Source organism: Coturnix japonica, chromosome 2 (genome assembly GCF_001577835.2).
Source record: "Coturnix japonica isolate 7356 chromosome 2, Coturnix japonica 2.1, whole genome shotgun sequence".
NCBI classification, from domain to species: Eukaryota; Metazoa; Chordata; class Aves; order Galliformes; family Phasianidae; genus Coturnix; species Coturnix japonica.
The window spans coordinates 67,803,903-67,826,989 of NC_029517.1; the positions used below are offsets into that span (position 1 = coordinate 67,803,903).

Sequence of the window (23,087 nt, forward strand, 5' to 3'; positions counted from 1 at the left end):
TCTAATACAACTCTTCCATATTTTTACAAAACTACAAGTCATTTAATTTAAATTTGAAACTACAGCAACACGGATTATAAGTCACTGTAGAATTTCACCAAAAAAATCAGCTTCTAACTGCACTGGGAAAACAACAGATGCAAATATTATACCCACTCTGCCACAGTCGGGGGAAGCAGAAGAGCCCTAATTGCACACCAGTGTTAAAAGAGACCACACTGCTGCCACCTACCTTCTATCTGCCTTTCACGTTCTGAGGGTTTCTGATCCCACCTGTGGCTACATGCATGCTTGTTGGTTTGGTTTCCTTCCTCAGCTATCCCATCACCTCTGCATTTGAGCAGCGGTCTTAGTGAGCCTTCAGCTTTGGGCCCCTCACTACAAGAAGACATTGAGGCCCTGGAACGTATCCAGAGAAGGGCAATGAAACTGGTGAGGGTTCTGGAACACAAGTCTTATGAGGAGCGGCCAAAGGAGCTGGGATTGTTTAGCCTGGAGAAGAGGAGGCTCAAGGGAGACCTCACTGCACTCTACAACTTCCTGAAGGGAGGCTGTGATGAGGAGAGACTTGGCCTCTCCTCCCAGGCAAGAAACAGTACCTGAGGAAATGGCTGCAGGCTGTACCAGAAGAGGTTTAGATTAGACATAAGGCAAAAGTTTTTCTCTCAAAGTGGTCAGGTACTAGGATGGCTGCCCAGGAAGGTGGTGGAGTCACCATCTCTGGTGGTGTTCAAGAGGTGTCTGGATGAGGAGCTATGAGAGATGGTTTAGTGGCTTGTGGTAGCAACAGTAATGGGAGGACAGTTGGACTAGATGACCTTGTAGGTCATTTCCAACCTTGTGATTCTATGACTCTATAACAAAAGCATCATTGGTAAAAACAATTAAATCAGCTTAAAAGAGCTTACATTAGGGGCCTCACATGGTCTTAAGCAGATTGCTTTTCACAACAGCCTAGCAAGCAGACTTACTATTCCAGTGTGGCAGTACTTCACTTGTACCAATTCAGATTTGCTAACTGTACCATTTTTATTGATACACACACAATTCTAGCAGCAACCTATCACTCTCTTCTTGAGCTGGATCTCAAACATTTCTGGACACCTGAGAAACACACAGGGCTGGAGCACCACAAGGGCCTGAGGAGCAGCAGGCTCTCTGAATATATTTATGATGCACAATGGAGCTGTAGAACACACAGAGAGAAGGAAGAGAAAAGCAGAAAGGAGTAACACAAGGCAAGACGAAGAAAATACAAGGGAGGGTTTGAGGTTGGTTAGGCAGTTTTAAGTGTAGGTGAAAGTACAACTATTGGCACATTCATCATTATCAAAGCAACTTTATAGTCAGGAAACCAAAGGGGAGGAGCATCTCAACAAATCTCAGTATCACGCGGTTAGCTGGACACCGGGTTGGGTGGAAGGGCTTTCACAATGTTTCCAAAACACGGTTTCTGCATCACTTACTCTAATGTCAATGAGGCACCCACATCTGAACGTTTCCATGATCTCAGGCAACATGAAAACAGCACCTATTTTGGTTCCCCGTGCTCAAACAGCTCAAGAAACAAAAAAGTCTCACAGGCACAGGCAGCCCACACAGCCACCTCGGGAGAAAATCTGCAGTCAACAATGCACAAACGAAAGCCAAATACATCAAAACTGACCTAAATAAGGGGGATTTCAACACGACCTTATTCACAGCTTTCTGTCCGGGATTAGGCCTCATGTGCCAGCCAGCCCGCCCAGATGGCTGGAGGCAGGGAAGCCAAGCAGCAGAACTCAGCTCCATGTGAAACCCACAGCTTGCCCCACGGCATGCCTTGCCCATGCACTTGCTTCCTGCATTCTTATTCTTCCCTGAATGCTGCAGGCTGGCTGGTACGAAGGCCCCAGTTTCCAGGGCAATTGGCAAAACAAATAAACACAATTTACAAGGAGGTTAAAAAAAAGTGGATTTACTCGAAGCAGCAGCGCTCTGGACACACCATGATGACAGCGTTATATATGAGGGCATACAATAGTACATAATAGTAACAGATCTCAGCTACGTCAGCACAAAGCTGAAGTTTTCTTTGCTGATGGAGTAACACGCCTGTCCCAGCTTCAGCTGTGCAGTCTTGGCATTACACGGGAAAGCTCCATGAAAATATGAATGCACATAAGTGGCAATTTAATTCCCTTCTTTTTGCAGTGTCCCTTTTAGGACAGCTGACCACACACTACAGCAACGCCACTGCTTAGGTAAAAAGGGATTAACCACCTGCACCATGGCTGACAGGCAGGTGCCATCTGAGCACAGGCAAACTCACTCCTGAGTACCACCACACTGTGCAACCTCACAAAAGCCAAGTACTGCCTGATCGATCCTGTGAAATAACAGAACCATCTCCAGCTCTGTAGGTAGCTACTCTGATCCTCGGTTTCAAGGAGATGATATTCTGAATGAAAATTAACATAAAATGAACCGAAGCCACTGCCCATACCCTGTCCTGTTTCAACCTGAGCACTACAGGACTTAACAGTTCATTATGAGCTGTAAGGTTAAACACAAGCCTACTCGTTAGGCTTCCCCACCACCAGTCCTTGCCTGTTTTACAAAAGTAACAGACAAACAGCTGCAATACAACACAATTTCACATCCCACTGTCCATAACTCTAAATATCTGATTCCAAAAAGCCCTTACAAGCCAGAATAGAAGCTGAAACACTACCAAAATCTTGGTAGGCATGTTAAATAAAACCATTAATCATCTGATGCCAAGTTAAACCATCCCGGTATCTCTAAAACATCTGCAACAGCCCGCATTAATCAGCGCATCGTACAGAGTTACTGTATTTAGCTGTTGTATAGCTATGCACAAAAGATAATTTAGTTTTATAGTGCAAATGCCATCTGTCACGTTGTCACAGCATGACAAGGTATCACATTACATATTAAACAGACAACACGCCTCGAAAATAAGGCCTATTTTCATGCCACGGTTGTCTTAGAGACTAAAGAACTGGGTTTTCATGGTGCTAACGTAATTTAAAAGAAATTATCTAGGGTAAGAGATACCTATCTTCCTATTTTTAAAAGGAATATATATCATTAAAAATGCTATGTTTTATCTCTCTCGGTAATGCAGAACTACAGCAGCTTTCTGCCTCTAAATAAATTAACTACAGCACAAAACAGTCATTGTTTATAGCACACGATGCTCTGCATTGCCGCTATAATGGCAATTAACATTACGAGGGCTTTTCAGATGACAAGCCACTGGGCATTACGTTGATTGTGGAACGTAACAGAGCATATGCATCAAGTAGTTCTGTTATGCCAAAAACTGTTAGCAAACAGCTCATATAAACAGCTGGGACAGTGCTTTTAGATGTAGATATACATCATTACTATGGAAGCCAAGCATGAATGACATTGCAGCACAAGATGGTTTTGTCAGCTTGTCAAAAGACAAGATCACCAAAGAGAACTGATTAAATAACTCAGGTTGAAGGAAGCTCCTTACTCCCATTACATCTCCATCCAAAACTGCTATTAAGCAACCCAAGTGCTCCCTACCTAAAAGCTTACAATAAAGGACCTCTTAGCATCGTTAACTATACTGTTCTCTTGCTTCAACACAGCATTTGTAAGTTTTGTTTTGCTTTCCTCCTTTTCTTCTTCTTCTCTTCTTCTCCTCTCCTCTCTTCTCCTCTCCTCTCCTCTCCTCTCCTCCTTCCTCCCTCTCCTCTCCTCTCCTTCTCCTCTCCTCTCTTCTCCTCTCCTCTCCTCTCCTCTCCTCTCCTCTCTTTCCCTCCCTTCCTTTCTTTTCCCTTTCCTCCCCTTCCCTTCCTTCCCTTCCCTCTCCTTCTCTCCCCTTTGTTTGTTGTGTAATAAACTGGTAGAAACAAGAATATAGCAGCCAAAAACAAACTTAATTTACTTCTGCCTGGAAACTACCCCAGGCCATAGCACAAACTTCAAGCCTCAGTTTTATTTATTAAATATGCATCTGGAAGAAATAAATAATAAAAATAAAACAGAACCAATATTTGCAATGGATCACGCACAGAGAAAAGCCTTCAATTATTTTAAGTTTGTATAAAAAAAATTAAATTGAAAGGACACACCTCTGTGATTAAAGACATTTCTTAGCTTGTAAGGATGCAGTGAAAACTCAGCCCACCTGCTTCCCCCAAGCAAGACACATGGCCGCTGTAGCACCCTTATTTACTTGTATTGCAAGACAGAGTTGGAGGAAGTAAGGTTGGACACCCTGGTAGTATGGGCTGAATAGGTTTGGAAACAGGAGCCCAAAGCTGAGCAGAAGGGCAGGATTCGTCACAGGCAAAGTCTAGCGCAACCTAGGGCTGTCACAAATGAAGTCAAAGGAGGGCAGAAAAGAGAGCTGACGGCAAACAGACTGCCAGCTGCTCCCTATCTGTTTTATCAGTAACATGTCACTATTGAGCCTCCCCCAATTGCTAGCAGTGAGGTGTGATAAGAGTGGCAGCTTTTCTAATAAGTAGGTACCAGGCTGTGCAAAGGTCATAAGTTTTGACCAACAAAAACACTGCTAATTTTATTGCACTTTACGCACCCACTGCTAGCACTGGGGAAACGTGCTGAGTTATCATCCTGCATGTTGTCCAGAATCACAGAATCATAGGGGTTGGAAGGGACCTCTAGAGATCATCGAGACCAACCCCCTGCCAAAGCAGGCTCCCTACACCATGTCACACAGGTAGGCGTCCAGGCGGGTCTTGAATATCTCCAGAGGAGGAGACTCCACCACCTCCCTGGGCAGCCTGTTCCAGTGAATGCTGCTCTGCAAGGCCCTAGCCAAGGACCTCAGCTGTTCAGAGGAACACTGATGGAAAAGGCATGGAAAAACCACTGGCAGAAGCATGGGAGCACCATCTCCAGGAGGAGGGCTGGGTTGGGATGCAGGGACCGACAGTCCTGTCTGCCTTGCTGGTGGCCCTGGAGCAGGCTGCATCTCACGGTGCAGCACAGCTCACCTAACCACAAGGCAGGGCTGGTGAGACCAGCCTCCAGGGTACAGTGCCCTGGGGTGTACAGATGGTATACACTGTGCACCGTGAGGGGCAGTGCTGAAGTTCTACAGCCATGTATGCCTCGTGTTGGTTTTGGCATCAGACAGAATGGCTTTATTTCTCCCTGACGAAAACAAATGCCTTTCGATTTGCAGCTATGCCAAGGACATCATCTGTCCTACAGGACATCTCCTACCAGTGCTTGGTAGTAGCATATGTAATCTGGAAACAGAATTAAATGTACATTTTATTTGAAATTACAGGCACTACCAGCTCCAGAAGTGCAATTTATCTCTTCTCAGGGAAGGGCATCAAGCAATATAAAAACATGCATCATCACCATGATAGAGCAAAGTCTGAATCGGGTCTCAGGTATTTAACAAAATTATCAGTGACACACGAATACATTATTCTTTGTTCTTTATGCCAAAACCATCATGTCTTGTTTGTCCTCTCTTTTTCTGGGGAATTTTATGGCTGAATGGAGTACCAGGGGGGAAATATCCCAAGAGAGGAGACAGAAAAAGAAACCCTCAACATGTCCATGAAAGAAAGCATTCTGCTTTTTAATGGTTTGTTTCTTCCACTATTATTTGGTTTAAATCTATTTGACACAGGGAGAAATGCTAGTGACTGTTAGCCAACATATCTGTCCTGCTCATCACAAGAGCCCCCTTATATGACTGAGAGAGTATATTCCTCTGTTAAGTAAGAATTAAGTCAAGCAATCTAGTCAGTATTTTAAGTCTTTATCACCCAACTGGAGCACTGGGTGAGGGTAATTTCCTCCTCTTTTGTATTACTTTTACAGATCCATCTTAACCCCAGCACACCCTCATTGGTCCCATTGTTCAGTCCCTTATTTTCCATCCTCAGCATCGCAGGGATATGCTTTTATACTGGGTGATACTGCTCACCTTGTTTCACAGTGAAGCTTCTGCTGGGAAAGGATGGACAAAGAACAATAAATCCTGACTGCAAAAGCACCCACACCTTGGCACCGTGAAATGAGGCAGATTAGCAAAAACAAAAAAAAATAATAATAAAGAATGCCTTTCTGGTATTTTAAGTAACATGAGAGGAAAAAGCTGAGCCAAGAGCATGTCTCTAGACAACAGCTATTCTACACTAGAAAGAAAAAATTAGCAAATACGTCTCCACAGAGTATAAATGAAGGAGGGAGAGAGAAGGTAGAGACAAACATGCTGAAGCAGGAAGAGTTCATTAATTGGAAGAAAATATAACGTATGAATGTGCATATAAAACAACAAGGCAAATAAACAAGCATACAATGTTTCACTGCTAGCAATGACTACTTGGAGCTTTAAAAAGAAGAGCTGTGCAGCTAAAACCCAAAGGCTTAGCGCAGCCTGCTTATATGCGTTATAATTTCTAGGAAAACCTTACAGACTGCCTAATTTGAAAGCAGCCGATCTGCATGAAACTGGATACAACAGCAACACAGCACCCTGATTAACATTTGGTACACACTTCTCCTCTAACGAAGCGTGGTTCCTGCAGATCTGCAGGGATGGATGACTAGAGCAGGCTGGGCTCACCATGTCAGCAGGCAGATATGACATGATGCCATGTCCCGAGCAGGGGCACAGTTGCCCCCTCACTCCTCACTACAAGGAGGCCATTGCCAGCACACGGTGCACAGACCAGGAGCATCAGGAAGCCCTTTCGAGGAGGTTACCCTCTGCATTATTGTCTGTAATTCTGCCTGTGTGTGACAAAAGCCGCGAAAGGCAAACGCTGAACGGCACGTTTCTAATTGCACGGCCCCACTTAACATCCGAACGCGTGGCACTGAGGCTTTGCCTTTTGTGACTTGTGCCAGGAGCACGGGCAGCCCTCCAGGCTGGCAGAAGCAGCGTTTTTCCTAATGGGACATGAGCTAGGAAAACTTCCTTTGCTGAAAAATGCACAGCCCCATGCTGCTCCCACACAAACAGAGCAGAGGTGGGTGTTGAGAAGTCCTCCCCTTGTCCTGGGAAAAATAACTGAGCTCAATGCTACGCGTTCCTTGAGAACTCAAGTCACATATGACAGATACTTGAATTAAACCGTTTATACTACTTTCACTTCACATTTTCAGTAACTTTTCAGTGAACAGGCCCTCCCTAACTCTAGGATCATCCATCAGCTGGCTCCAGCAGTCAAGCTGTCAACCCTTTTGCTGACAAGGACTTTTTTGCTTTGGCACGCCGCTTCCTTTTACTAAACACTTGAATGATGATATACGAGTTTGGAGCAATTAAATTTCTACTAACTTTCATGTAGGTTTCAGCCATGAAGATCAGGGAAAAGCAGTTCTTGTCAGGGCAAAGCCAGCAGCTGCTCTTCCTTGGAGCTAAGCCTTCCCCCCTACACCCAGTGCCATACTGAACCCACTTTCTTTACTGGGTGCAGCTTGAAGCAAGAATTCAAACTTCTGCAAGACCCTCTCTGCATTTGGCCCTCGAGCTTTTCAGAGTCCCTCTTCTTCATCATTGGTTCGAATTCTAAATAGTTAAATCAATAACTTAGAAAATAAAATAAACATATATTTGACATGATTTTAGCATATGAAACACCAATGTGGCCATAAGCAGGCTTAATTTAATTTAAGGATGGGGGCATCACGGGCCATGCTCGGGATGCAGTGCTGTGCTGCCAGTTAGGCTCAGCCCCTGCAGACCCTTTGCAGAGTTATTGTCTGGTAGGGCAGACTAGTGTCAGTGATGGCAGAACATTTCAATTAATTGCTGCAAACCCAAATCATGAGCACAGGATGAAAGCCCAACGTGAAAGAACAAATCTTGCAGCCAAACATGTGCTGATGTTTCACCTCTGTTTCAGTCCTAAGGCTTTGCCCAATGTAAGGATTTTGGTGCACCTCCAATGAGGCAGCAGCCCCTGTGATGCACAGCAGATGTCAGGAATGGCCACAGAGGAAGCACGCCGAGAAACTGCTCTGTGGCTGGGAGGAAGGCAGACAGGAGGAAGCAGGGATCTCTCAGGCCGGCTGCATGTTGCAGGAGGGGGCAAAGCAATATGCCAAGCAGTTTCCATCTCTATCTCCTGAGACCAGCAGCTTAACCTCCCTTTCACCTCCGTTCTGCAATGCCTGCAGACAAGTCATGGCGGATGAGATGAAAGCTGGCACAAGGGCCGATATCTGAGACTCCCACACTGCAGCGGGCTTCTGAGCTGGTTAGAGAGACTTCAGACACAGCACCTCCCAGAGGTCTCAAAGAGATTCTAAACCGTTCTGCTGCTCCTAAAAAGCTCATTTGTTCAAGTTCTGGGGGCACTGGAAGTCAGAGTAAAAATAGTAAAACAACACTCACTGTCTCCTGACTGAACAGAAACCTTGGAACAGCCATCAGCAAACACTCATACAGTAAGGAATATAAAGTGAGGCATGTTTAAGAACTTTATCTTTTTGAGTAAGCAAAGGAGATAAAATATTATATCTTGTAATTTTTAAGGAATACTATGGTTTTTTTTCCCCCAAACACTGGGAAACTGTGAAGTGGACATGAATTCACCACACATAATCTTCCTTCCATTCATCCACATAGCCAAAACCCATTAGCATGTTTCTTGTTTCAAGCACAGCAACAGACATGCAGGGGTAGGGAGATGGGAGGTGCTTACAATTGAATGGCACAGGAATGCGGGATGAAAACATCGAGGAGCTTTCAAAATAATGTCCGCGAGTTTCTATGTATGCCAGAGTTCACTATTGTGTTACTACAATAATAATAATTAAGAAAAATTAGGACCAAAAGTGCACTATTGGAATTTAAAGAAAACCAACACAACTCATGATGGTGTGAAAATATTGAAAGAAAAAGAAAAGAGGGAATAAAGAGAAGGGGAAAAAATCACAGGCTGCAATCCCTCCATAAATTCACAGTACCCTATAAAATGCTGAGAGCTATATTAAACTGAAACAATCCAGGCAACAAAAGTTGGCCTGGATTCAGGATGTTCTGGAGTCAGAGCATCTCCTATCCTGCATTTCAAGGCATCTACCAAAAGAAACTCAAGCTACAACGATCTTGAAAGGCATTCATGCTTTGTGCATGCTTAGCACATTGTGTGTTCAAATTGCTTGAAACAAAAAACTTACAAGTTGAACAGATGGAAGAATAACTGCATGTCCAGCCCGGAGTGGGGCCTGCAGCAGCACCATGTCTGTCCTGCAGTGGGAGAAGATGGCGTGTTTTACAGCCCTGTCCTTCCCTTGTGCAGTGGGCATGGCACAAAGGACAGCATCCAGCAGTGGGTGGGTGTGTGTCCCCCATTTAATAGGGAAAAGAAAATGTATGGCTGGATCCTAAATGGCAAAGGGGATTATGAGAAAGAAGGGCAGTGAATTTTTAGATTGTCTTTCCTGGTATGTAAAATCAGGAATGGTTTTCACCGAAGCTCAATAGATAGAAGGAGATCACTTGCAAAGGAACAAAGCGGATTCTCACATTTTATATATTTTTTCTAAACTTAAAGCCTGCCTTAGAGATATTATAGAAAACACTTTTAAGCCAGGGGGAAAAAATAGTCACCGGGGACATGAAGGCCTCATTGTTTTTTCCAAACTTTGTATGTCAACACATACACATACATAAAATCCTTACCACCCTTCTGAGACATTATATCCACACAATGTCTCTTGGAGAGGGTAAAAAGAAAATGTAGGTCAAGATGTTAAGATAGGGATTGCTTCTGAAAGATGAAAGCATAAGAGGACTAAGCTTTCATTCCTTACGTTTCTTTGAGATTTCAAACAGAGTGTTATTTGATAATGGTTCCTTTCAGAAAATTGGAATTTAATATAGCTAATTATAAGTTAGAGAATTAATGTACAGTCAGTACTCCAAGTGACCTGCTATACCATGCTGATGCTTTTTACCAGCATGTCCCCAGTGCTTATTATAGATCTTTTCTCCAAATACTGAGGCCAATCTGCTCTCACACTAGGCTGGATGGGTTGGGATTTGGGGGTGGGGGAGGAGGATGGAAAGAAAGAAATCGATGATTTGCAAGGCTGTAACACTGAGCCTGCAGAGAGCAGGCTGGAGTTGTGCTCACAACACAGAGAAATGCAGGAAAAGATCTCAGTCTGAAAGGAAAAAGCACAGAAAACAGAGAGCAAAGTATGGAAAACAAACAGCAAAAGAGGAAAAGTATGCAGAGAAATGAGAGAACACATTTTAAAAGATAGGAAAAAGGACAAAGAGAGAGGACAAGCATGTAAGTAGAGAGGGGAGTACTTCTAATTGCCTATTATTAACACGGAACTGTCTGAAAATTATTTGTCCTTGGAGCAACTGCAAGTTGAAAATCCTGACCTACATTTCATGGAGTGCAAGCAGAATAAATCGGAATATCCCTCCAAACAGACACTGGCAGCGGAGGCAGCTTTGATTTGGACTGGAAGCAGTTTTCCTACGATTCAGAAGCAAGCCACGCATCGCTGTTTCAGAGACCTAAGTTAGTTTGAAATGCTCTATTTCTAGAGATGGCACAAAATGTGTTAGGCAATGTCTGCTGCACATGACTGGTGAGGATATAAAGTAAAACTGTAGCTTGTGGAGTCTTAAGCGGGCATAGTGCTTGAGTGAGCTTTGAGGGGGGGAAATTTGCATCACAGGAAGTTCTTCAATCAACACGGTTCCAGTAGCATTCAGTTTGCTTTTCACTAGTTTCTGTCTGAAAACTAAGCCAGTATATTAAGTCCTCCAATGGATGTGTGAGCTCCTGCAATGAAGCCTCCTCACAGAGTAAGACACGAGCTCGGTGTAAAGTCTTAATCAGAAGGGCCATAACCAGTTTCTTTCCCAAAACCGTATCTACATTCAGTTACATTACAAGGTTGTCTGGGAGAGAAGGGGGGCATTTTGTACTATCAGCAAAGACTTCTTATATGCAGCAGATTAATTCCTCTACAGTCATATTCTTATTTTGGGATGCCCCCACCTGGGTTAGAGCAGGGCATTCCCTGTGTCTGGTAGCTGTCACCTCCCAGAACATCCTTCTGCTGTCAGAAACAGCCTTGTGCCCTGGCAGAAAACTCTCGAATTGACTCCAAATTACCAAATCCCTCAAATGCTTCAGCTGAACTGGGCACTTATAGCCCGGTCACTGGCTCTGGTGCTGAGGAGCACTGGCCCCTCCTGAGATCCTTTCTTCTAGCTGCAGAACAGCACCCATTTTTAACAGAAAACAAAGAAGCAAAAACATAGTGAGGATCTTCCTATCACACTTACAGCATTTGTAAAAAGAGAATATGGAAGCAGTACTTTTCCTCTTCTTTCCCTTAGCAAAGGGAACCAGTCCAGTGAACAACACACTTCAGTTTGCTCTCTGGTTCCCGCTGCCTGCAGGATCTGGTAAACGTAGCATTAGGAGGGAAAACAGCCACTAGACAAGAGCTGAAAGCTATTTTCCTAAAACAATTAGTAACATTTGAATCCTTAGTCTATAGTGGCAGCGTGTCAGTGGAAGCAGAAGAGCACAAACTGAAGAGCAGTCTGTTCCTTTTCAAGTTTCCCTGCAAATTTAGCAGGAAGTCTTCATGAGACTATCACCACTGAGTCCAAGACGATGTGAGAAACTTTAAATAGGAATTCAGTTAGCAGTTATAATTTCGATCCAGCCAGATGGTAATCCAGCACCATCTCAACACCTGCTATACCAGAAAAAAATGAAGGACAACGAAACCACCATCCCCACAGTCCCCAAAACTCAAGTTCACGGCAAGCACCTCAAACTCTTGTTTCCCCAGCAAATAACTAGCTGAAAAATCAGCTTTCCAGGCCATTAATGGCAGGAACCTCGATTTGTAACAGAAACCAAGGGAGTTTTCTATGCTAAGCAGTGCTTTAACTAATGGCTCATTTATTCTACTTTATGAGTAGAGTAGTTGCATATAACCCTGTGCTATGGTCTGGTTGCTAATCAACCTTCAATATTTTGCATGCCAGTTTTATTGTACTGCCTTTCATGCTGCCATAAAGGGAATTTTGTACCAGTCTTCTTCCAGCCTGAGAGAGATCAACATCAGCTCATGGCTCAGAAACCTTTCTTTGGCCAGGAACTTTTACTCTACAGTTCTGTTCTCTTGCTAGTCAGCTTCTAAAAATTAAAGGACACTGCTATACTATGCAAAGATCATCTATGAAGGAGAGCATTTAAATCTGCAATTGCAAATGGGCTCTGTTTATCTACTTACTTAAGACAGCATTGTCCTTTTCAATTAGAGGAGGTCATTTCCGGGTAAATGTGAACTGGCGTTTGAAGTTCATCTCAGCAGGACAATGAGATAAGGCAAAGCATCAGGGACAGGTTTCTATTCAAATAACACTTGACAAGCAGTCCCTAACCACGGGGACCAAGGACACAGCTGCACAAAGAGCCATCTTCAATTGATTTGGGGGATGAGGAGAAGAGTAGCGGACAGATAGGTTTCTAGAAAATCTGGAGTTCAAGCCACATTCAGTTAAGTTCTATCCTTTATTCATAGCTTCCACCTGACAGTAATCTTTGCTGACCTCCTGAAAGTAGGGGGAGAATGACTAGATAGGAAGCACCACATTTTAATTATGCTGGCAAAACTAAAATCTTCTTTGCTTATCAACAGATCCTTACATTAAAGGAAAACACTGGGACACTTGGAAGAAAAACAGCACATTCCTGGATGGACACACCACAACAGTGGGCGGGAGAGATGGGAAATTAAGCCTTCCATGCACAATTCACAACATGAATATGCTTCTCACCCCCCAGTACACCTTGAGACTGCACAACACTACCATTTCTTACTGCCATATGGAGCCATAGAGCGAGAGCTCGCATAAGGGTCTGAAACAAGATCTCAGCATCACAGCAAGGGAGCAGGGGTCAAGGAAACACAGATGGGGGTGAAATTCCCCTTCACCTCTCTCCATCCAGCACACCTGTGGCTGAAATGCTTCAGTACAACCAGGATGCCTCTTCCCAATGTCCTAAAGGAGATGTCACGCCCCTACCATTGCTCTAACTCTCTTGATAACATTGTGGTTCTTCTCTAAAAAGGAAGAAAAAAAAAGAAATCCTATGTTCTGAAGAAAGTGAGAAATTGTGCTCTTCCCGTGCCATCACTTTTAAACTTCTATCTCTCCACATACACAGCAGGCACAACATAAAACCACTGTGATGCTGATCAGCCACAGCAAGCAGAGCATCTTTAAAAACAGCCTACCATGAGTGCCTTTGCTTTTCACAGGATGAGAAAAATGGGATTAAATGCTGGCGTGGTCTTCAGGCACTACTCTGAATGGCTGGCAGAAGCCAAGTCTTTTGCAGGAAAAGTGGCTTATCTCCTGGCTTCCCAAATTGCAGCAGAGGTCAGATGAAGAGGCTTCAGGAGCCTGCCAGCTCTGCCCCTCTGCGGGATCCCTGGCAGATTGCTAGCTGGCTCCTTCCAGCTTTTCCCTTTTTCCATTTTAGCATATAGCTTGAATAAAGAAAACAAGATGAAGGCTTTCAAAGATAACGCAGCCTTTCACAAACAGATGCAGAACAAAGCACAGGAAATTCTGAGCAAAGTAAAAAATGAATCTTGTCTGTTCGAGGCTTATCTGGAAGAACTTAGCCTCTTAGTGGACAGATTTAAAACAGCCCGACTGCGACTGCAGCACTCGCTTAACTCTCTTGTGAGGGAAGCAAATAGGATGGGTGAGGGTGAAGAGCCTCTTGGAGCAAACTACTCCTTTGAATGTACCAATGTTTGTAAGCTCAGTCTGTGAGGTCTAGCCTGGCTTGTCACTGTCATCCCCTGCCACCTAAGTACAGGGCTGGTACACTGCAGCTACGGATGGACACCCACTTCACACTATTAAAGTCATTTAAAATGAGCAATAACTGACATGAAAGGCAGATTATTGAAAATGTTTATTCATCTAATTCTGGATACAACAGCACATTAACTGCCTGTAACAAATCTGTGCTAGTCAGACACAAAAAGAGATAAGTGAAAAATGTATGCGCATTTATTACGATGTAAAGCGATCTGCTACCACTGAACAGTATACGTGCTAAGCTCTATTTATTTTCTAGAAAACATTACCCTCTAACACTGGGAAGTATCTGCTGTGCGATCAACCTCTCGCTACCACCAGTTATCAAAAAGCAGCATTTATTTCAGAACGCTTTCCTGGAGACCTTAAAAGATTCCATCAAAGCCAAACCAAAATGTGGAGGCTCGGGCTGAGGCTGCGGACTGATCTCGGAGGTTCTTCTGAACAGTAAAATGAAGGTGACTAATTCCTCGTTCTGTTGCTTAAAAAGGAGACAGATTTTCGAGCTTTTCGCAGCAGAAATGACACGTTTGAGCGTGGGCTGATGACACCCAAAAAGAATTCAGCATCGATCTACTGAATTGTTCTGTTTGCTCCAAATCCATTTCCACTGGCGACCTCTTCTTGTTACAAGTCAGAGCCCACAAACACACGTCATGGACGGTGGCTGAAGCCACGATTAGGTGCTCTGCCATCTGTGTCTGGCAACTTGTGGGAAGGGTTGCAGTGCCCATCAGCACTCACAGCCGGCTGTCATTAATCTCTACTTTTTCTTTTAAAGCTACTGACTGAAACTCATCTCTACTTTCACGTTATTTTCCACTGTGTTGCTATTTTCTTAATGAAGCAGAGCATGTTGTCTCAATGACATGACTTTTTTTTATTTCTCTGTTGCCTTACTGGTTGTATCCCCTGTTGTCTGTCCTTCAAATTAAAAGCACTAGTTATTCAGTGCACGGTTTCTTTCTGCCAATCATGGGTAACACAGCAACTACTCGAGTAGTGAAATCTAAACCCTCTTTACAACAGCAGCTAAGGGCTCCAATCTGCAGACATTTTCCTCCACTGCAGTTTTAATAAACAATAAAATAACACTACTGATAAACACTGGCTATCAGATAGAAAAAGCTGAAGTATCCTTCTCCACACCCCTGTGCCTCCTGACAACTATAGCCGCTAAACAGAGAAGCACTCTGCTCACGTCTTCTGAGTGTTGAATTGTATCGCTGCCTTCACCTCCACTATGTGTCCAGATTTCACGCAAAGAATTTTCCATCCCTTTTGACAACCAGACGAGTCTTGCTATGGAACTCCATCGTTTACATTATCTTTAACAGCTGCTTAATTTTGTTTTGATTTCTATGTAAACCACGAGCTACCTCTTTATCACCTCTCAATGCAACTCAACAGCTGGAGAAAGCCTCCGGCATCATCATTTCTCATCCCAGCATGTCACCAACATGCTTCTTCATCCACCCCAGTCTGCCAGAGTTTGAAGGATAATGTTCTCAAGTAGATCTCTCTGATTTTCCACGTTCCAATAATAATAAAAGCAGTCAAGTATGTTTAAACTTCCGTATCAGATAACTGGAGGAATGGCTGGTTTTCAGTACAAAGCACTGCATCTTGCCATAGAAAGTACTAAGCCGCTTTTAATTTTCCAGCAACTTATGTATATGTTGCCAAACATTTCTCCCCAGAAAACTGGGGTAAGCCAAGAACCCAATGCATACCTCGCTACAAAAACGTACAGACTTATTGTCAATGAAGTTACATCTCTCTCACTCACAAAACCCGCAAATGAGGATTGACAGAAGGTCCACCTTTTTACGTAAGTGCCAATTCTACCAGGTATTTGAAAAATCACAATCCATTTGGCTGTATACGCCTGACAAAAAGATGCCAGGGTCCAGGTTGAGGCTGCCAATTTTATAGCTGCAGAAAACAGAATTAAGCAGTTTACTTGTCTGCTCCCCACACTGCTGATACAAACAATAAATCCAAGGCAGCAGCTATGCAGAAACAACCCTGAATCAAGGAAAATAAAACTGCTGTCCCCTGGTTGAGGTTAAGGCAAAGTTTTATTTCATGGACACTTTAATATGCTGAATGAAGTTCACTGCACGAACAGACAAACGACAGAACCAGCATAAGACAGTGAGTGAAAGGATAAAGACCAGCAGCTCTTACACCCATCAACCGCTTCTGGTCCTTCTCCTCACCTTATTTATTTTAGGCCTACAATAACTCAGTCTCCTGCAGACTGTATGTATGCTCTTCTGTGGATAATCCATTGCTTTAAAATAAAATCAAATTTCCACTACCTACAATTAACAATATGCAGAAAGGCAAAGCTATTTTTAAAATTACTTTCACTAGAAATACACCGGGGGGGAAAAAAAAGGAGCAACTCCTTTTAGCGGTAGTGAAAAGACGTTTTAAGGAAATTAATTATGCAATTCTGCTGTTTTCCCTATTAGAAAAATACCCACCTCTTATCTCTGAGAGAAAAGGGATGGCAGGTGTCCTGCAAGAGCAAATGTTCTGGCTGTCCTGAGAAATACAGAAATTGAATTAAGACAGGAGCACCATTTGGACGTAATCAAATTGGGCAGAGATTACGGAGGGTGTAATTTGGCCTGCAGAACTTTTCTAAGTGGTGATGATGGAAAAGGCAAAAAGAGCCTGCGTCAGCTAATGAGCAAGCAAGACCCTGGCAGGCTCAAGAACAAATTCTGTCCTAAAAACAAAGAAAGGAAGAGATATTTGGAAATTTTCAATGGAGCCCAGCCCCAACATCCTGTTATTTATTTGTTAATCTTTAAATGCACTTGCCAGCAAGCACCAAAGTGAGAGTGACGTTGAGTGCCATGACAAATCTGCTCAAATGCTTATTTTCTGAACCTTTTAGTTGAAAACATCTATATTTAATCACAGTTTAAAACTAGCCAAACAGGCCGTTTACTCCGAATGTAAAGGGAAAATATTGTGAGACTGAAGGAGGTATTTCTGCTTCTGTAAATGCATTTTAAAAATCCACTTATACTGACAAGGGTCCTTGGCACACTTACAATCTTCTACTAAAGCTTAGGAGGGAGACAGACAGACATTACCTACTGTCAACAAATGCAATTTCATATCACTGATGGAGTGAAAAGCTCCCTAGACAAACATTAGCGTAAAACCTTCTTCCAGTATTTAATTGAAGCTTTCAAAAATAAGAGAGATGAAGTTACTGTATCTGAATCATCACAGTGAAGGACAAGGGATACTTTCTTTTTTAAAAACACAGCCCACTGGGGAGCACAGCTAAAAACCCTGTGGCAGCAAGTCTGAAAATACTTGAAAGTAGACACGTCAAACACAAACTTAGCCATTTCCAAGTAGCACAGCTCCCTGCTCTGGTCAGCATGGTGGTCGTGGGATGGGCAGCCCCAGACATGAAAATGTGATGCCTCAGAGGATCCGGGTTCTCCATGCTGACACATTCCAGCTCTCCAGTGGATGGAACAACCTATAGCAAAAGCTGCCCTTGCATTTGTGTGGAAGTGGTTCAGGACAGGAACAGAGCAGTACAAGGAAAGAATGGACACCACAGCCAACTGTGGATCAAATACAACCTCCGTTAAAGGATCTCATGAAGTTTCTTCACTGCTTAAGAACCTATGCAAATGAATAAATGACTTTTAAGAAGACTAAATCTAAGGTGAAGAATGTTAAAATAGAAATATTATGTATTCTTACTCATCAGTTCTTGATTTATTAGGTGTGCAAGACTTCTGCTTTGAACCAAAATACTCCTTCACACATATTCAATTTCCCAACAAGCTTATGTTCGCCACACATTTAACCTAGTTGGCATGTTTGGAAATTGTCATGACACCTTTTGTATAGCTACTGTCAATGCACTATATGCTTGAATAATTCTATTGTCTAGTTTGTCATTTCTGTAGAATTACTAACCACCTTAAACAAACACACAAACTTCTGCACTTTTTTCACTTACGAAATGTCAGCACTTCTGGATCACAAACTTATTCTTCATCACTACTTTCCAAAAATAAAATTTCAGATCTCCGTCATAAAAATATGCCTTATGGTGCTCTCTTTTGATGTACTGGTTTAATTCTCATTAACAGAATGCAAGCAATAAAAACACCTTTTACTGCGCATAGGTTACCCCATCTCCCACCCCATACTCAGCCTCATTTCTCATCCTAAGCTGTACAAGAAAGCTATTTCCTATGGGAATTAGCTTCCCTCTTAGATGCATAACTCTGAAAAATGATATCACCACTCCAAACACCAATCCCTATTCTTAAAATCCTAATGCAAATGACAGGCAGCAATAATCAAAATCAGTAAAGAGTTCCCTGTAGGTTTTCCAGTAGGCAGCCCTGTTTCCATAATCAGAACTCCAGCATCCCACTTAGGACTACAAAGGATTTCCTGACAACTTACAGAGTCATCCCCTTTGGATTTTATATTTCCACATGCTGGAGGAGAATGTAGCAAACACAGGCATACCGTGGAGTGTCATTCTATACTCTGTGGGTACCTAGAGCCAACATAAACATGCAGCAATACATCCACTGTTAAAAGAGCCATAACACCCCTGCTTTTTGATTTTTGATTTGCTTTGAAATCCTTCTGGCTGGGGAGACTGGGTAACAAAAGCCAACCAACCAACAAAAACCCAAGAGCAAAGAACGCAGGATAAAAACATGGAGAAATAACTATCAGGACAAACATACAAGCAAAAATCCTCAAGTGAAAAGGGTATGCAACGAAAGGCAGGAGTAAGGAAACCCCCAGATCTGTTCTTCACCACCGTCCCCAAACAAAACCATAGTGCAAGACCGCTTTCAGTATAACAGATATCTTTAACTGTAAGGTAGAGACAGCCATGGCACTATAACACAGTTAATCTCCAAAACTCATTTGAATTCTTACATTTTATTTTATTAATGTGTTGTTCAAGAGGTGTGGAAGTTGTCCTTGCACCACCACTGGCCCCTTTGAGTATGCAGAAATTTCAGCACAGAGTATACTCCTGTTAACGGGTTCACCTCTGACAACTCTTAAGCTGAACTCATTTTTCCTGCTATCAATAAGAAGAGCACCACAGTTCTGGCTGCCATATCATTAGGTGTACCACTGCACTTACCAGCTGAAATATTTTGATAATAATGTTCATGCAAGTTCAGCAGCTGAATTTGTGTGAACTGTTGGAGAACACTAGCAAGTAACTATTGTAGCACATTTACGCAACTTCATATGCTCTGAAGCCATAGAAAGCACTTAAAGACAACAGTTGCAAGAGGGTAGTGCGTATTTTATCTTCTTCTATTGCCAAAAGTCAGTACTTGCTAAGGAAAAAAGAACTACAGATTGCAAACTTGATCTATTCGATTTCCAGCACCAGAATGAGCAATACCATTTAACATTCATTATGGACAGTGACAGAGTTGTGCAGCACGAACCCTAAAATGGATGAAACACTTGCCTTTACAAGGGTGAAGGAAGAGGAAGGGGTGTGGGGTGTTCAAAATAGTGATGGTGGCATTCCCAAGAAACCATTATGCATGATGTGGCTGAACATCTACCTACTGGTGGGAAGCAGCAAATGAACACCTTGTTTTGCTCTGCATGCAGCTTTTGCTTTACCTAGTAAACTGTCTTTATCTCAACCCACAAGTTCTCACTCTTTTACCTTTCTGATTCTCTCACCCACCCCATGTGAGGAGCTGTGTGTGGAGCTGAGCTGCCTGTCGGGGTAAAACCACAGCAGGAGGCACAGAACGCCTTTAAATTTCAGCTAGGATGTTTTGTTCCTCCCAACAGAGATGTGGGTGCTGAACACTAATAAAGAGATGGATTTAACTGCAATATCATCTTTTGGAGAAACTCACTAGAAACATTGGTTGTAATCTTCATATTGGAACAATGAACATAATCGATACATGGGTGTTGGTTTTTTTTTGAAACTCGAACGATATAAAGTCATGGATCTAAGGCTAATCTTTAAAATACTATGTTTCCCAAAGCTCAAAGCAGTCTGGTAAATTTTTAGGATGACCTATTTTTTCAGTGTCCATAAAGACCTGCAGATTTGAAAATATGTAGCTAATGTTTCTTTAAAAGATATAATGAGCAAACTTTGTGTTTTAATAGATTTTCTTCATGTCATTGCATATTATCAATCCTCCTCCCTTTAGCAAAGCTTTCTTCTATATGGCGACACGTTCTTCTACATACTATTGACAACAGAGCCTTTGGACAGTACTGTTAAAATAGAGCAGTGCTGAGACAGGACATTTAAGACATCACATAACAAACAGAAGGAATACAACAGAGTGTAATTGTAACTCAAAATCAGTAAATAAGCAAGCAAACCAAAACACCCACAGAAATGATCACCTGTTTCTGTGAAGGAGAAAAAACACCCAGCAATACAATTCTTAACACCAGAGGCAAGATCTGAAGTCGTGAGCCGTGCCATCACCAGAGAAAGCATGTGGCATATTCCATGCCTGGTACCTGCATTCACACAGCATTCCCAGCCAACTCACTTTTCATCTCAGCTGCCTTTGGAGAAACTAGACACCATAAAAACCTCAGTCATCCTGCAACCTGGCACACCATCAAAGCCTCCTAACACACAATTACTGTGCTTCACGCCTTTAGACTTTTTCCTTTGACTAAATAAAATCCCCACAATGGAATAAGAAACTTTCCAAGAGAAATTGTGTTTGACAGAAGATCAATGATGCAGAGGTGTTGGAGGGGAAAAAAAAGGCAGCACTGTTTTGTGTACACCTCCAAGCTTATTAATCGCTTGCTGCTAAAGCTAGATGCCCCTTCCCATCAGATCAGTATTTGATATTATTACTGAACTCAACGTCTGAGGTCATCTTTAATCACATTAAGGAGTTCACAGATGCTTATGCAATACTGTAACTTTATTGTGTTGTCTGCAGCTCTCTAGCCATTCCCCAAGGTTTTTGCCTTGTCATCAATAAGGCTCAGTGAAAATGCAGTGAAACTTGACTCACCATGTCAAAAACACAAGCTACATATAAATATGAATAACCTAACAAGTAAGCACCCAGCTGCTGCTGTAATGCATTAGCACATGTATAGTTATGTACATGCTTAAAAGGAATTGCTATAAACTTCCATAAAGAAGCAAATAAGCTCTTGAGAGTGAAGAGAGAACAGTAAGCCTGCCCAGAAATCTGAATCCTGCTACTCATCGCTTTGAAGGCTCAAGCTAGCATGACAAAGCCTTTTCAAAAAGGGCCCCGTGTCAGTGAGCAAATCTGCAAGAGAAGCACTTGGGTTCACCTCTAGGCTACCACAGGGAAGGGGATAAGAAACAAGTGATAATAATGACAAACAACAACAGTAACAGTAATCACCCTAACTCCTTTGCCACCTCCGGTCAATGTCAAAGGATGACATAAACAAAACTGAACTCCCTTCAAGTCCCTATCATGTAGCTTTGTCTGCATCTCTTTTAAAAACATTTAAACTCCCTGAAGAACTTAACTATGGAAATCCAGTGTCTCAGCATGTTTGCCCTCAGTCCGCCCCTACATCTTTTTACATAGGTTCCATGCTACTTCACCTTCAGGCAACTGAGGGCCTGAACAAAGCCCACCCCAGAGTTGCATGTCCTGGTTAGTCAGTTTCTTCCACTTGAATGACATTCTGTCTGTCCTTCACCAACATAACTGATTCAGACAGTTTTTATTTATCTCCACACAAATTTGCACTGTGTCTGTAAGAAATTAGTTACCTTTAATGCTGATACCTTTCCTGTTGGCCTACAAAGCACATCGCTGATTAGACAGATCAGAGAAGCCACCTTTTCTACTGAACAGCTTTGATCTTGTCCCCCATTCAACACCCACCCTCCACCCTTATCCCTATCTACAACAGTTCACCAGAAACAGAATCACATGGATTGTTCAAATCTGGCATTTTGAGCACTTTAGAAACGAGCTCTTCTTTGTATTTTGAAAGGATGCAGTGCATGTGAGATGGTGCACTGGTCTCTTTCCTTTACTACAGCAAACAACTGAGTCCTTGCAAGGGTGCCAGGGAGGCAGCTTACCATTCACTGCCTTCAGGCTTCCACTAATGCCATCACCATGTTGCCGCTTCTGTGCGTTCTTGAACTCCTTCAGAGATAAATAAAGGACCTTCCGCACCACCCTCTCCTCTGACCAGGGAATCCCATCACTGTCATCCTGAAGAAGACAGAAACAGAAAGGAGACATTAATTGTATGTATCTGAAACGACAAGTAACAAAAACAACAAACAACACCCGAAAGCCAAGATTTAGACAAATGATTTAAAAAAAAAAAAAAAAAAGGAAGCTGAAAAAAATACTGCAACAAAATGCAATCTAAGCTCAAGAAGCACTAAGAGATAACCATTATCATCATCAGTCCTTCTCATCCCTTATCCTGCAAACAGCAGTAGCTGTCTGCCAGGTGTTAGACAGCAGGTAAAAACTTATTCATTACAATTCTCATAATGAATCCTTCTGCCTTGTGGAGAAACTTTAACAGCCAGGAATTGCTCTCTCAGACAATTAAAGTAAGGAGGAAAAAAAAAAAAATCCAAACCATTAAATTAAATCAAATTTTGCATAAAACTTGGTGGAAAGTTCTGTGAACCAGTCTTTCTTACTGCCATTTTGGCCTTGGTTTTTGCCTCTCGGCTCAGGATTTTACATACTGATATTACATTATCAGTTCTCTGCTTAAGTGGTTCATATTTATTACAGAATTACAGTGTCGTTGATAACACTGAAGTTGTTTTGAATTCATCTCAGCTTAAAGTAAAGTGGAATTTGGCCCATGGGGCATGTGTTTTCTACTTCATTTTTAGAAGACAAATGCTATATTGTCAAAAGGAATACTAGTGTTTGTCGTATTTTGTATTTGCTTTAGTTAAAAGATTAATTCCCTGGAAAAGCATTTCCCTAAAGCCTTTAGCATTCAAATAAATTAAGTCAGCAAATTGATACAAAGACATAAGTGAAATCAGGTGCATCTTGGAAAAAAACCAACGTATATCACTTTTTCACAAGCCTTATTGTTATTGTCTCGGGGTCTTTAAAGTCATTATTTGAGCCTTTCACACTGCAGACCAGCTACTACGCTCTGAACAGTGCTGAGCTGAGCCCAGAGAGCTTCACCAAAC

At 42.5% G+C, this 23,087-nt stretch overlaps 1 protein-coding gene across 1 annotated transcript in view; it reads right to left on the reverse strand.

Moving 5' to 3' along the window:
* Positions 1-23,087, reverse strand: part of JARID2 (jumonji and AT-rich interaction domain containing 2) — a 197,456-nt gene that overhangs the window by 93,568 nt on the left and 80,801 nt on the right. The window contains exon 2 of the mRNA XM_015854678.1: positions 21,990-22,125. The gene's annotated coding sequence lies outside the window, so the exon portion shown is untranslated. The remainder of the gene's footprint in view (positions 1-21,989; positions 22,126-23,087) is intronic.